Source organism: Ambystoma mexicanum, chromosome 7p, assembly GCF_040938575.1.
Source record: "Ambystoma mexicanum isolate Mex_15411 chromosome 7p, UKY_AmexF1_1, whole genome shotgun sequence".
NCBI classification, from domain to species: Eukaryota; Metazoa; Chordata; class Amphibia; order Caudata; family Ambystomatidae; genus Ambystoma; species Ambystoma mexicanum.
Window position 1 is genome coordinate 334,061,887 of NC_090939.1, and position 12,943 is coordinate 334,074,829.

Consider the following 12,943-nt stretch of genomic DNA (forward strand, 5'->3'; position numbering starts at 1 on the left):
TGCCCCGCACTGCTGGGGGTAGGTGTGCAAGGGGACATGAGTGGGACATGAGTGGGGGCCTGCTGGCAGGTGCCCTGCACTGCTGGGGGTGGTGGTGCAATGGGACATGAGTGTGACATGAGTGGAGGCCTGCTGGCAGGTGCCCCTCAGTGATGGGGGGGTGGGGGTGCAATGGGACATGAGTGGGGGCCTGCTGGCAGGTGCCCTGCACTTCTGGGGGGTGGGGGTGCAAGGGGATATGAGTGGGACATGAGCGGGGGCCTGCTGGCAGGTGCCCCTTAGTGCTGGGGGGTGGGGGTGCAATGGGACATGAGTGGGGGCCTGCTGGCAGGTGCCCTGCACTGCTGGGGCATGAGGGTGCAAGGGGACATGAGTGGGGGCCTGCTGGCAGGTACCTTGCACTGCTGGGGGTTTGGGGTGCAAGGGGACATGAGTGGGGGCCTGCTGGCAGGTGCCCCTCAGTGCTGGGGGGTGGGGGTGCAAGGGGACATGAGTAGGGGACAGTTGGCAGGTGCCCCTCAGTGCTGGGGAGTGGGTGTGCAAGGGGACATGAGTAGGGGCCTGCTGGCAGGTGCCCCTCAGTGCTGGGGGGTGGGGGTGCAAGGGGACATGAGTGGGACATGAGTGGGGGCCAGCTGGCAGGTGCCCCTCAGTGCTGGGTGGAGGGGGTGCAATGGGACATGAGTGGGGGCCTGCTGGTAGGTGCCCTGCACTGCTGGGGAGTGGGGTGCAAGGGAACATGAGTGGGACATGAGTGGAGGCCTGCTGGCAGGTGCCCCTCAGTGCTGGGGGGTGGGGGTGCAATGGGACATGAGTGGGGGACTGCTGGCAGGTGCCCTGCACTGCTGGGGGGTGGGGGTGCAAGGGGACATGAGTGGTACATGAGTGGGGGCCTGCTGGCAGGTGCCCCACACTGCTGGAGGGTGGGGGTGCAAGGGGACATAGTGGGACATGAGTGGGGGCCAGCTGGCAGGTGCCCCTCAGTGCTGGGGGGTGGGGGTGCAATGGGACATGAGTGGGGGCCTGCTGGCAGGTGCCCTGCACTGCTGGGGGGTGGGGGTGCAAGGGGACATGAGTGGGACATGAGTCGGGGCCTGCTGGCAGGTGCCCCTCAGTGCTGGGGGAAGGGGGTGCAATGGGACATGAGTAGGGGCCTGCTGGCAGGGGCCCTGCACTGCTGGGGGGGTGGGGGTGCAAGGGGACATGAGTGGGGGCCTGCTGGCAAGTGCCCATCAGTGCTGGGGGTGCAAGGGGAACATGAGTGGGGGCCTGCTGGCAGGTGCCCCTCAGTGCTGGGGAGTGGGGGTGTAAGGGGACATGAGTGGGGGCCTGCTGGCAGGTGCCCTGCACTGCTGGGGGGTGGGGGTGCGAGGGGAAATGAGTGGGTGCCTGCTGGTAGGTGCCCCTCAGTGCTGGGATGTGGGGGTGCAAGGGGACATGAGTGGGGGCCTGTTGGCAGATGCCCCTCACGGCTGGGGGGTGGGTGTGCAAGGGGACATGAGTGGGGGCCTGCTGGCAGGTGCCCCGCACTGCTGGGGGTAGGGGTGCAAGGGGACATGAGTGGGACATGAGTGGGGGCCTGCTGGCAGGTGCCCCGCACTGCTGGGGGTAGGGGTGCAAGGGGACATGAGTGGGACATGAGTGGGGGCCTGCTGGCAGGTGCCCTGCACTGCTGGGGGTGGTGGTGCAATGGGACATGAGTGGGACATGAGTGGAGGCCTGCTGGCAGGTGCCCCTCAGTGCTGGGGGGGTGGGGGTGCAATGGGACATGAGTGGGGGCCTGCTGGCAGGTGCCCTGCACTGCTGGGGGGTGGGGGTGCAAGGGGACATGAGTGGGACATGAGCGGGGGCCTGCTGGCAGGTGCCCCTTAGTGCTGGGGGGTGGGGGTGCAATGGGACATGAGTGGGGGCCTGCTGGCAGGTGCCCTGCACTGCTGGGGCATGAGGGTGCAAGGGGACATGAGTGGGGGCCTGCTGGCAGGTACCTTGCACTGCTGGGGGTTTGGGGTGCAAGGGGACATGAGTGGGGGCCTGCTGGCAGGTGCCCCTCAGTGCTGGGGGGTGGGGGTGCAAGGGGACATGAGTGGGGGGCAGTTGGCAGGTGCCCCTCAGTGCTGGCGAGTGGGTGTGCAAGGGGACATGAGTGGGGGCCTGCTGGCAGGTGCCCCTCAGTGCTGGGGGGTGGGGGTGCAAGGGGACATGAGTGGGACATGAGTGGGGGCCAGCTGGCAGGTGCCCCTCAGTGCTGGGTGGAGGGGGTGCAATGGGACATGAGTGGGGGCCTGCTGGTAGGTGCCCTGCACTGCTGGGGAGTGGGGTGCAAGGGGACATGAGTGGGACATGAGTGGGGGCCTGCTGGCAGGTGCCCCTCAGTGCTGGGGGGTGGGGGTGCAATGGGACATGAGTGGGGGACTGCTGGCAGGTGCCCTGCACTGCTGGGGGGTGGGGGTGCAAGGGGACATGAGTGGGGGCCCGCTGGCAGGTGCCCTGCACTGCTGGGCGGTGGGGGTGCAAGGGGACATGAGTGGGGGCCTGCTGGCAGGTGCCCCTCAGTGCTGGGGGGTGGGGGTGCAAGGGGACATGAGTGGGGGCCTGTTGGCAGGTGCCACTCAGTGCTGGGCGGTGGGGGTTCTAGGGGACATGAGTGGGACATAAGTGGGGTCCTGCTGGGGCGTGGGGGTGCAAGGGTACATGAGTGGGGGCCTGCTGGCAGGTGCCCTTCACAGCTGGGGGGTGGGGATGTAAGGGGACATGAGTGGGACATGAGTTGGGGCCTGCTGGCAGGTGCCCCTCAGTGCTGGGGGGTGGGGGTGCAATGGGTTATGAGTGGGGGCCTGCTGGCAGGTACCCTGCACTGCTGGGGGGTGGGGGTGCAAGGGGACATGAGTTTGACATGAGTGGGGGCCTGCTGGCAGGTGCACCTCAGTGCTGGGGGATGGGGGTGCAATGGGACATGAGTGGGGGCCTGCTGGCAGGTGCCCTGCACTGCTGGGGTGTGGAGGTGCAAGGGGACATGAGTGGGGGCTTGCTGGCAGGTGCCCCTCAGTGCTGGGGGGTGGGGGTGCAAGGGGGCATGAGTGGAACATGAGTGGGGGCCTGCTGGCAGGTGCCCTGCACTGCTGGGGGTTGGGGGTGCAAGGGGACATGAGTGGGGACCTGCTGGCAGGTGCCCTGCACTGCTGGAGGGGGTTGGGGTGCAGGCGGAAATGAGTGGAGGCCTCCTGGCAGGTGCCCCTCAGTGCTGGGGCGTGTGGATGCAAGGGGACATGAGTGGGGGCCTGTTGGCAGGTGCCCCTCAGTGCTGGGGCGTGGGTGTGCAAGGGCACATGAGTGGGGGCCTGCTGGCAGGTACCCCTCAGTGCTGGGGGGTGGGGTTGCAAGGGGACATGATTGGGACATGAGTGGGGGCCTGCTGGCAGGTGCCCCGCACTGCTGGGGGTAGGGGTGCAAGGGGACATGAGTGGGACATGAGTGGGGGCCTGCTGGCAGGTGCCCTGCACTGCTGGGGGTGGTGGTGCAATGGGACATGAGTGTGACATGAGTGGAGGCCTGCTGGCAGGTGCCCCTCAGTGCTGGGGGGGTGGGGGTGCAATGGGACATGAGTGGGGGCCTGCTGGCAGGTGCCCTGCACTGCTGGGGGGTGGGGGTGCAAGGGGACATGAGTGGGACATGAGCGGGGGCCTGCTGGCAGGTGCCCCTTAGTGCTGGGGGGTGGGGGTGCAATGGGACATGAGTGGGGGCCTGCTGGCAGGTGCCCTGCACTGCTGGGGCATGAGGGTGCAAGGGGACATGAGTGGGGGCCTGCTGGCAGGTACCTTGCACTGCTGGGGGTTTGGGGTGCAAGGGGACATGAGTGGGGGCCTGCTGGCAGGTGCCCCTCAGTGCTGGGGGGTGGGGGTGCAAGGGGACATGAGTAGGGGCAGTTGGCAGGTGCCCCTCAGTGCTGGGGAGTGGGTGTGCAAGGGGACATGAGTGGGGGCCTGCTGGCAGGTGCCCCTCAGTGCTGGGGGGTGGGGGTGCAAGGGGACATGAGTGGGACATGAGTGGGGGCCAGCTGGCAGGTGCCCCTCAGTGCTGGGTGGAGGGGGTGCAATGGGACATGAGTGGGGGCCTGCTGGTAGGTGCCCTGCACTGCTGGGGAGTGGGGTGCAAGGGGACATGAGTGGGACATGAGTGGGGGCCTGCTGGCAGGTGCCCCGCACTGCTGGAGGGTGGGGGTGCAAGGGGACATAGTGGGACATGAGTGGGGGCCAGCTGGCAGGTGCCCCTCAGTGCTGGGGGGTGGGGGTGCAATGGGACATGAGTGGGGGCCTGCTGGCAGGTGCCCTGCACTGCTGGGGGGTGGGGGTGCAAGGGGACATGAGTGGGACATGAGTCGGGGCCTGCTGGCAGGTGCCCCTCAGTGCTGGGGGATGGGGGTGCAATGGGACATGAGTAGGGGCCTGCTGGCAGGGGCCCTGCACTGCTGGGGGGGTGGGGGTGCAAGGGGACATGAGTGGGGGCCTGCTGGCAAGTGCCCATCAGTGCTGGGGGTGCAAGGGGAACATGAGTGGGGGCCTGCTGGCAGGTGCCCCTCAGTGCTGGGGGGTGGGGGTGTAAGGGGACATGAGTGGGGGCCTGCTGGCAGGTGCCCTGCACTGCTGGGGGGTGGGGGTGCGAGGGGAAATGAGTGGGTGCCTGCTGGTAGGTGCCCCTCAGTGCTGGGATGTGGGGGTGCAAGGGGACATGAGTGGGGGCCTGTTGGCAGATGCCCCTCACGGCTGGGGGGTGGGTGTGCAAGGGGACATGAGTGTGGGCCTGCTGGCAGGTGCCCCGCACTGCTGGGGGTAGGGGTGCAAGGGGACATGAGTGGGACATGAGTGGGGGCCTGCTGGCAGGTGCCCCGCACTGCTGGGGGTAGGGGTGCAAGGGGACATGAGTGGGACATGAGTGGGGGCCTGCTGGCAGGTGCCCTGCACTGCTGGGGGTGGTGGTGCAATGGGACATGAGTGGGACATGAGTGGAGGCCTGCTGGCAGGTGCCCCTCAGTGCTGGGGGGGTGGGGGTGCAATGGGACATGAGTGGGGGCCTGCTGGCAGGTGCCCTGCACTGCTGGGGGGTGGGAGTGCAAGGGGACATGAGTGGGACATGAGCGGGGGCCTGCTGGCAGGTGCCCCTTAGTGCTGGGGGGTGGGGGTGCAATGGGACATGAGTGGGGGCCTGCTGGCAGGTGCCCTGCACTGCTGGGGCATGAGGGTGCAAGGGGACATGAGTGGGGGCCTGCTGGCAGGTACCTTGCACTGCTGGGGGTTTGGGGTGCAAGGGGACATGAGTGGGGGCCTGCTGGCAGGTGCCCCTCAGTGCTGGGGGGTGGGGGTGCAAGGGGACATGAGTGGGGGGCAGTTGGCAGGTGCCCCTCAGTGCTGGCGAGTGGGTGTGCAAGGGGACATGAGTGGGGGCCTGCTGGCAGGTGCCCCTCAGTGCTGGGGGGTGGGGGTGCAAGGGGACATGAGTGGGACATGAGTGTGGGCCAGCTGGCAGGTGCCCCTCAGTGCTGGGTGGAGGGGGTGCAATGGGACATGAGTGGGGGCCTGCTGGTAGGTGCCCTGCACTGCTGGGGAGTGGGGTGCAAGGGGACATGAGTGGGACATGAGTGGGGGCCTGCTGGCAGGTGCCCCTCAGTGCTGGGGGGTGGGGGTGCAATGGGACATGAGTGGGGGACTGCTGGCAGGTGCCCTGCACTGCTGGGGGGTGGGGGTGCAAGGGGACATGAGTGGGACATGAGTGGGGGCCTGCTGGCAGGTGCCCCGCACTGCTGGAGGGTGGGGGTGCAAGGGGACATAGTGGGACATGAGTGGGGGCCAGCTGGCAGGTGCCCCTCAGTGCTGGGGGGTGGGGGTGCAATGGGACATGAGTGGGGGCCTGCTGGCAGGTGCCCTGCACTGCTGGGGGGTGGGGGTGCAAGGGGACATGAGTGGGACAAGAGTCGGGGCCTGCTGGCAGCTGCCCCTCAGTGCTGGGGGATGGGGGTCCAAGGGGACATGAGTAGGGGCCTGCTGGCAGGGGCCCTGCACTGCTGGGGGGGTGGGGGTGTAAGGGGACATGAGTGGGGGCCTGCTGGCAAGTGCCCATCAGTGCTGGGGGTGCAAGGGGAACATGAGTGGGGGCCTGCTGGCAGGTGCCACTCAGTGCTGGGGGGTGGGGGTGCAAGGGGACATGAGTGGGGGCCTGCTGGCAGGTGCCCTGCACTGCTGGGGGGTGGGGGTGCAAGGGGAAATGAGTGGGTGCCTGCTGGTAGGTGCCCCTCAGTGCTGGGATGTGGGTGTGCAAGGGGACATGAGTGGGGGCCTGTTGGCAGATGCCCTTCACGGCTGGGGGGTGAAAGTGCAAGGCAACATGAGTGGGGGCCTGCTGGCAGGTGCCCCGCACTGCTGGGGGTAGGGGTGCAAGGGGACATGAGTGGGACGTGAGTTGGGGCCTGCTGGCAGGTGCCCTGCACTGCTGGGGGTGGTGGTGCAATGGGACATGAGTGGGACATGAGTGGAGGCCTGCTGGCTGGTGCACCTCAGTGCTGGGGGGGTGGGGGTGCAATGGGACATGAGTGGGGGCCTGCTGGCAGGTGCCCTGCACTGCTGGGGGTTGGGGTGCAAGGGGACATGAGTGGGGACCTGCTGGCAGGTGCCCTGCACTGCTGGAGGGGGGTGGGGTACAAGCAGAAATGAGTGGAGGCCTCCTGGCAGGTGCCCCTCAGTGCTGGGGCATGTGGATGCAAGGGGACATGAGTGGGGGCCTGTTGGCAGGTGCCCCTCAGTGCTGGGGGGTGGGTGTGCAAGGGCACATAATTGGGGGCCTGCTGGCAGGTACCCCTCAGTGCTGGGGGGTGGGGTTGAAAGGGGACATGATTGGGACATGAGTGGGGGCCTGCTGGCAGGTGCCCCGCACTGCTGGGGGTAGGGGTGCAAGGGGACATGAGTGGGACATGAGTGGGGGCCTGCTGGCAGGTGCCCTGCACTGCTGGGGGTGGTGGTGCAATGGGACATGAGTGGTACATGAGTGGAGGCCTGCGGGCAGGTGCCCCTCAGTGCTGGGGGGGTGGGGGTGCAATGGGACATGAGTGGGGGCCTGCTGGCAGGTGCCCTGCACTGCTGGGGGGTGGGGGTGCAAGGGGACATGAGTGGGACATGAGCGGGGGCCTGCTGGCAGGTGCCCCTTATTGCTGGGGGGTGGGGGTGCAATGGGACATGAGTGGGGGCCTGCTGGCAGGTGCCCTGCACTGCTGGGGCATGAGGGTGCAAGGGGACATGAGTGGGGGCCTGCTGGCAGGTACCTTGCACTTCTGGGGGTTTGGGGTGCAAGGGGACATGAGTGGGGGCCTGCTGGCAGGTGCCCCTCAGTGCTGGGGGGTGGGGGTGCAAGGGGACATGAGTGGGGGGCAGTTGGCAGGTGCCCCTCAGTGCTGGGGAGTGGGTGTGCAAGGGGACTTGAGTGGGGGCCTGCTGGCAGGTGCCCCTCAGTGCTGGGGGGTGGGGGTGCAAGGGGACATGAGTGGGACATGAGTGGGGGCCAGCTGGCAGGTGCCCCTCAGTGCTGGGGGGAGGGGGTGCAATGGGACATGAGTGGGGGCCTGCTGGTAGGTGCCCTGCACTGCTGGGGAGTGGTGTGCAAGGGGACATGAGTGGGACATGAGTGGGGGCCTGCTGGCAGGCGCCCCTCAGTGCTGGGGGTGGGGGTGCAATGGGACATGAGTGGGGGACTGCTGGCAGGTGCCCTGCACTGCTGGGGGGTGGGGGTACAAGGGGACATGAGTGGGACATGAGTGGGGGCCTGCTGGCAGGTGCCCCGCACTGCTGGAGGGTGGGGGTGCAAGGGGACATAGTGGGACATGAGTGGGGGCCAGCTGGCAGGTGCCCCTCAGTGCTGGGGGGTGGGGGTGCAATGGGACATGAGTGGGGGCCTGCTGGCAGGTGCCCTGCACTGCTGGGGGGTGGGGGTGCAAGGGGACATGAGTGGGACATGAGTCGGGGCCTGCTGGCAGGTGCCCCTCATTGCTGGGGGATGGGGGTGCAATGGGACATGAGTAGGGGCCTGCTGGCAGGGGCTCTGCACTGCTGGGGGGGTGGGGGTGCAAGGGGACATGAGTGGGGGCCTGCTGGCAAGTGCCCATCAGTGCTGGGGGGTCCAAGGGGAACATGAGTGGGGGCCTGCTGGCAGGTGCCCCTCAGTGCTGGTGGGTGGGGGTGCAAGGGGACATGAGTGGGGGCCTGCTGGCAGGTGCCCTGCACTGCTGGGGCGTGGGGGTGCAAGGGGAAATGAGTGGGTTCCTGCTGGTAGGTACCACTCAGTGATGGGATGTGGGGGTGCAAGGGGACATGATTGGGGGCCTGTTGGCAGGTGCCCCTCACGGCTGGGGGGTGGGTGTGCAAGGGGACATGAGTGGGGGACTGCTGGCAGGTGCCCCACACTGCTGGTGGTAGGGGTGCAAGGGGACATGAGTGGGACATGAGTGGGGGCCTGCTGGCAGGTGCCCTGCACTGCTGGGGGTGGTGGTGCAATGGGACATGAGTGGAGGCCTGCTGGCAGGTGCCCCTCAGTGCTGTGGGGGTGGGGGTGCAATGGGACATGAGTGGGGCCTGCTGGCAGGTGCCCTGCACTGCTGGGGGTGCAAGGGGACATGAGTGTGACATGAGCGGGGGCCTGCTGACAGGTGCCCCTTAGTGCTGGGGGGTGGGGGTGCAATGGGACATGAGTGGGGGCCCGCTGGCAGGTGCCCTGCACTGCTAGGGCATGAGGGTGGAAGGGGACATGAGTGGGGGCCTGCTGGCAGGTACCTTGCACTGCTGGGGGTTTGGGGGTGCAAGGGGACATGAGTGGGGGCCTGCTGGCAGGTGCCCCTCAGTGCTGGGGGGTGGGGGTGCAGGGGCACATGAGTGGGGGTCAGTTGGCAGGTGCCCCTCAGTGCTGGGGAGTGGGTGTGCAAGGGGACTTGAGTGGGGGCCTGCTGGCAGGTGCCCCTCAGTGCTGGGGGGTGGGGGAGCAAGGGGACATGAGTGGGACATGAGTGGGTGCCAGCTGGCAGGTGCCCCTCAGTGCTGGGGGGGAGGGGGTGCAATGGGACATGAGTGGGGGCCTGCTGGTAGGTGCCCTGCACTGCTGGGGAGTGGGGTGCAAGGGGACATGAGTGGGGGCCTGCTGGCAGGTGCCCCTCAGTGCTGGGGGGTGGGGGTGCAAGGGGAAATGAGTGGGTGCCTACTGGTAGGTTCCCCTCAGTGCTGGGATGTGGGGGTTTAAGGGGACATGAGTGGGGGCCTGTTGGCAGGTGCCCCTCACGGCTGTGTGGTGGGGGTGCAAAAGGACATGAGTGGGACATGAGTGTGGGCCTGCTGGCAGGTGCCCCTCAGTGCTGGGGGGTGGGGGTGCAATGGGACATGAGTGGGACATGAGTGGGGGCATGCTGGCAGGTGCCCTGCACTGCTGAGGGGTGGGGGTGCAAGGGGACATGAGTGGGACATGAGTGGGGGCCTGCTGGCAGGTGCCCCTCAGTGCTGGGGGTTGGGGGTGCAAGGGGACATGAATGGGGTGCTGGCAGGTGCCTTGCATTGCTGGGGATGGGGGTGCAAGGGGACATGAGTGGGACATGAGTGGGGGCCTGCTGGCAGGTGCCCCTCAGTGCTGGGGGTTGGGGGTGCAATGAGTCATTAGTGGGGGCCTGCTGGCAGGTGCCCTGCACTGCTGGGGGGTGGGGGTGCAAGGGGACATGAGTGGAACATGAGTGGGGGCCTGCTGGCAGGTGCCCCTCAGTGCTGGGGAGTGGGGTTGCAATGGGACATCAGCGGGAGCCTGCTGGCAGGTACCGTGCACTGCTGGGGGGTGGGGGTGCAAGGGGACATGAGTGGGGGCCTGCTGGCAGGTGTCCTGCACTGCTGGGGGGTGGGGGTGCAAGGGGACATGAGTCGGGCCTGCTGGCAGGTGCCCCTCAGTGCTGGGGGGTGGAGGTGCAAGGGGACATGAGTGGGGGCCTGCTGGCAGTTTCCCTGCACTGCTGGGGGTGGGGGTGCAAGGGGAAATGAGTGGGGGCCTGCTGGCAGGTGCCCCTCACGGCTGTGTGGTGGGGGTGCAAAAGGACATGAGTGGGACATGAGTGTGGGCCTGCTGGCAGGTGCCCCTCAGTGCTGGGGGGTGGGGGTGCAATGGGACATGAGTGGGACATGAGTGGGGGCATGCTGGCAGGTGCCCTGCACTGCTGAGGGGTGGGGGTGCAAGGGGACATGAGTGGGACATGAGTGGGGGCCTGCTGGCAGGTGCCCCTCAGTGCTGGGGTTGGGGGTGCAAGGGGACATGAATGGGGGTGCTGGCAGGTGCCTTGCATTGCTGGGGATGGGGGTGCAAGGGGACATGAGTGGGACATGAGTGGGGGCCTGCTGGCAGGTGCCCCTCAGTGCTGGGGGTTGGGGGTGCAATGAGTCATTAGTGGGGGCCTGCTGGCAGGTGCCCTGTACTGCTGGGGGGTGGGGTGCAAGGGGACATGAGTGGAACATGAGTGGGGGCCTGCTGGCAGGTGCCCCTCAGTGCTGGGGAGTGGGGTTGCAATGGGACATCAGCGGGAGCCTGCTGGCAGGTGCCGTGCACTGCTGGGGGGTGGGGGTGCAAGGGGACATGAGTGGGGGCCTGCTGGCAGGTGTCCTGCACTGCTGGGGGGTGGGGGTGCAAGGGGACATGAGTCGGGCCTGCTGGCAGGTGCCCCTCAGTGCTGGGGGGTGGAGGTGCAAGGGGACATGAGTGGGGGCCTGCTGGCAGTTTCCCTGCACTGCTGGGGGTGGGGGTGCAAGGGGAAATGAGTGGGGGCCTGCTGGCAGGTGCCCCTCAGTGCTGGGGGGTGGGGGTGCAAGGGGACATGAGTGGGACATGAGTGGGGGGCCAGCTGGCAGGTGCCCCTCAGTGCTGGGGGGGAGGGGGTGCAATGGGACATGAGTGGGGGCCTGCTGGTAGGTGCCCTGCACTGCTGGGGAGTTGGGTGCAAGGGGACATGAGTGGGACATGAGTGGGGGCCTGCTGGCAGGTGCCCCTCAGTGCTGGGGGGTGGGGGTGCAAGGGGAAATGAGTGGGTGCCTACTGGTAGGTTCCCCTCAGTGCTGGGATGTGGGGGTGCAAGGGGACATGAGTGGGGGCCTGTTGGCAGGTGCCCCTTACGGCTGGGGGGTGGGGGTGCAAAAGGACATGAGTGGGACATGAGTGGGGGCCTGCTGGCAGGTGCCCCTCAGTGCAGGGGGGGTGGGGGTGCAATGGGACATGAGTGGGACATGAGTGGGGGCCTGCTGGCAGGTGCCCTGCACTGCTGGGGGGTGGGGGTGCAAGGGGACATGAGTGGGACATGAGTGGGGGCCTGCTGGCAGGTGCCCCTCAGTGCTGGGGGTTTGGGGTGCAATGGGACATGAGTGGGGCAGGTGCCCTGCATTGCTGGGGATGGGGGGTGCAAGGGGACATGAGTGGGGGGCCTGCTGGCAGGTGCCCCTCAGTGCTATGCTGGGGGTTGGGGGTGCAAGGGGACATGAGTGGGACATGAGTGGGGGCCAGCTGGCAGGTGCCCCTCAGTGCTGGGGGGAGTGGGTGCAATGGCACATGAGTGGGGGCCTGCTGGTAGGTGCCCTGCACTGCTGGGGAGTGGGGTGCAAGGGGACATGAGTGGGACATGAGTGATGGCCTGCTGGCAGGTGCCCCTCAGTGCTGGGGGGTGGGGGTGCAATGGGACATGAGTGGGGGACTGCTGGCAGGTGCCCTGCACTGCTGGGGGGTGGGGGTGCAAGGGGACATGAGTGGGGGCCCGCTGGCAGGTGCCCTGCACTGCTGGGCGGTGGGGGTGCAAGGGGACATGAGTGGGGGCCTGTTGGCAGGTGCCACTCAGTGCTGGGCGGTGGGGGTGCTAGGGGACATGAGCGGGACATAAGTGGGGGCCTGCTGGTAGGTGCCCCGCACTGCTGGGGCGTGGGGGTGCAAGGGGACATGAGTGGGGGCCTGCTGGCAGGTGACCTGCACAGCTGGGGGGTGGGGGTGTAAGGGGACATGAGTGGGACAGGAGTTGGGGCCTGCTGGCAGGTGCCCCTCAGTGCTGGGGGGTGGGGGTGCAATGGGTCATGAGTGGGGGCCTGCTGGCAGGTACCCTGCACTGCTGGGGGGTGGGGGTGCAAGGGGACATGAGTTTGACATGAGTGGGGGCCTGCTGGCAGGTGCACCTCAGTGCTGGGGGATGGGGGTGCAATGGGACATGAGTGGGGGCCTGCTGGCAGGTGCCCTGCACTGCTGGGGTGTGGGGGTGCAAGGGGACATGAGTGGGGGGCTTGCTGGCAGGTGCCCCTCAGTGCTGGGGGTGGGGGTGCAAGGGGACATGAGTGGGGGCCTGCTGGCAGGTGCCCTGCACTGCTGGGTGGTGTGGGTGCATGGGGACATGAGTGGGGGCCTGCTGGCAGGTGCCCTGCACTGCTGGGGTGTGGGGGTGCAAGGGGACATGAATGGAACATGACTGGGGGCCTGCTGGCATGTGCCCTGCACTGCTGGGGGTTGGGGGTGCAAGGGGACATGAGTGGGGACCTGCTGGCAGGTGCCCTGCACTGCTGGAGGGGGGTGGGGTGCACGCGGAAATGAGTGGAGGCCTCCTGGCAGGTGCCCCTCAGTGCTGGGGGGTGGGTGTGCAAGGGCACATGAGTGGGGGCCTGCTGGCAGGTACCCCTCAGTGCTGGGGGGTGGGGTTGCAACGGGACATGATTGGGACATGAGTGGGGGCCTGCTGGCAGGTGCCCCGCACTGCTGGGGGTAGGTGTGCAAGGGGACATGAGTGGGACATGAGTGGGGGCCTGCTGGCAGGTGCCCTGCACTGCTGGGTGTGGTGGTGCAATGGGACATGAGTGGGACATGAGTGGAGGCCTGCTGGCAGGTGCCCCTCAGTGCTGGGGGGGTGGGGGTGCAATGGGAC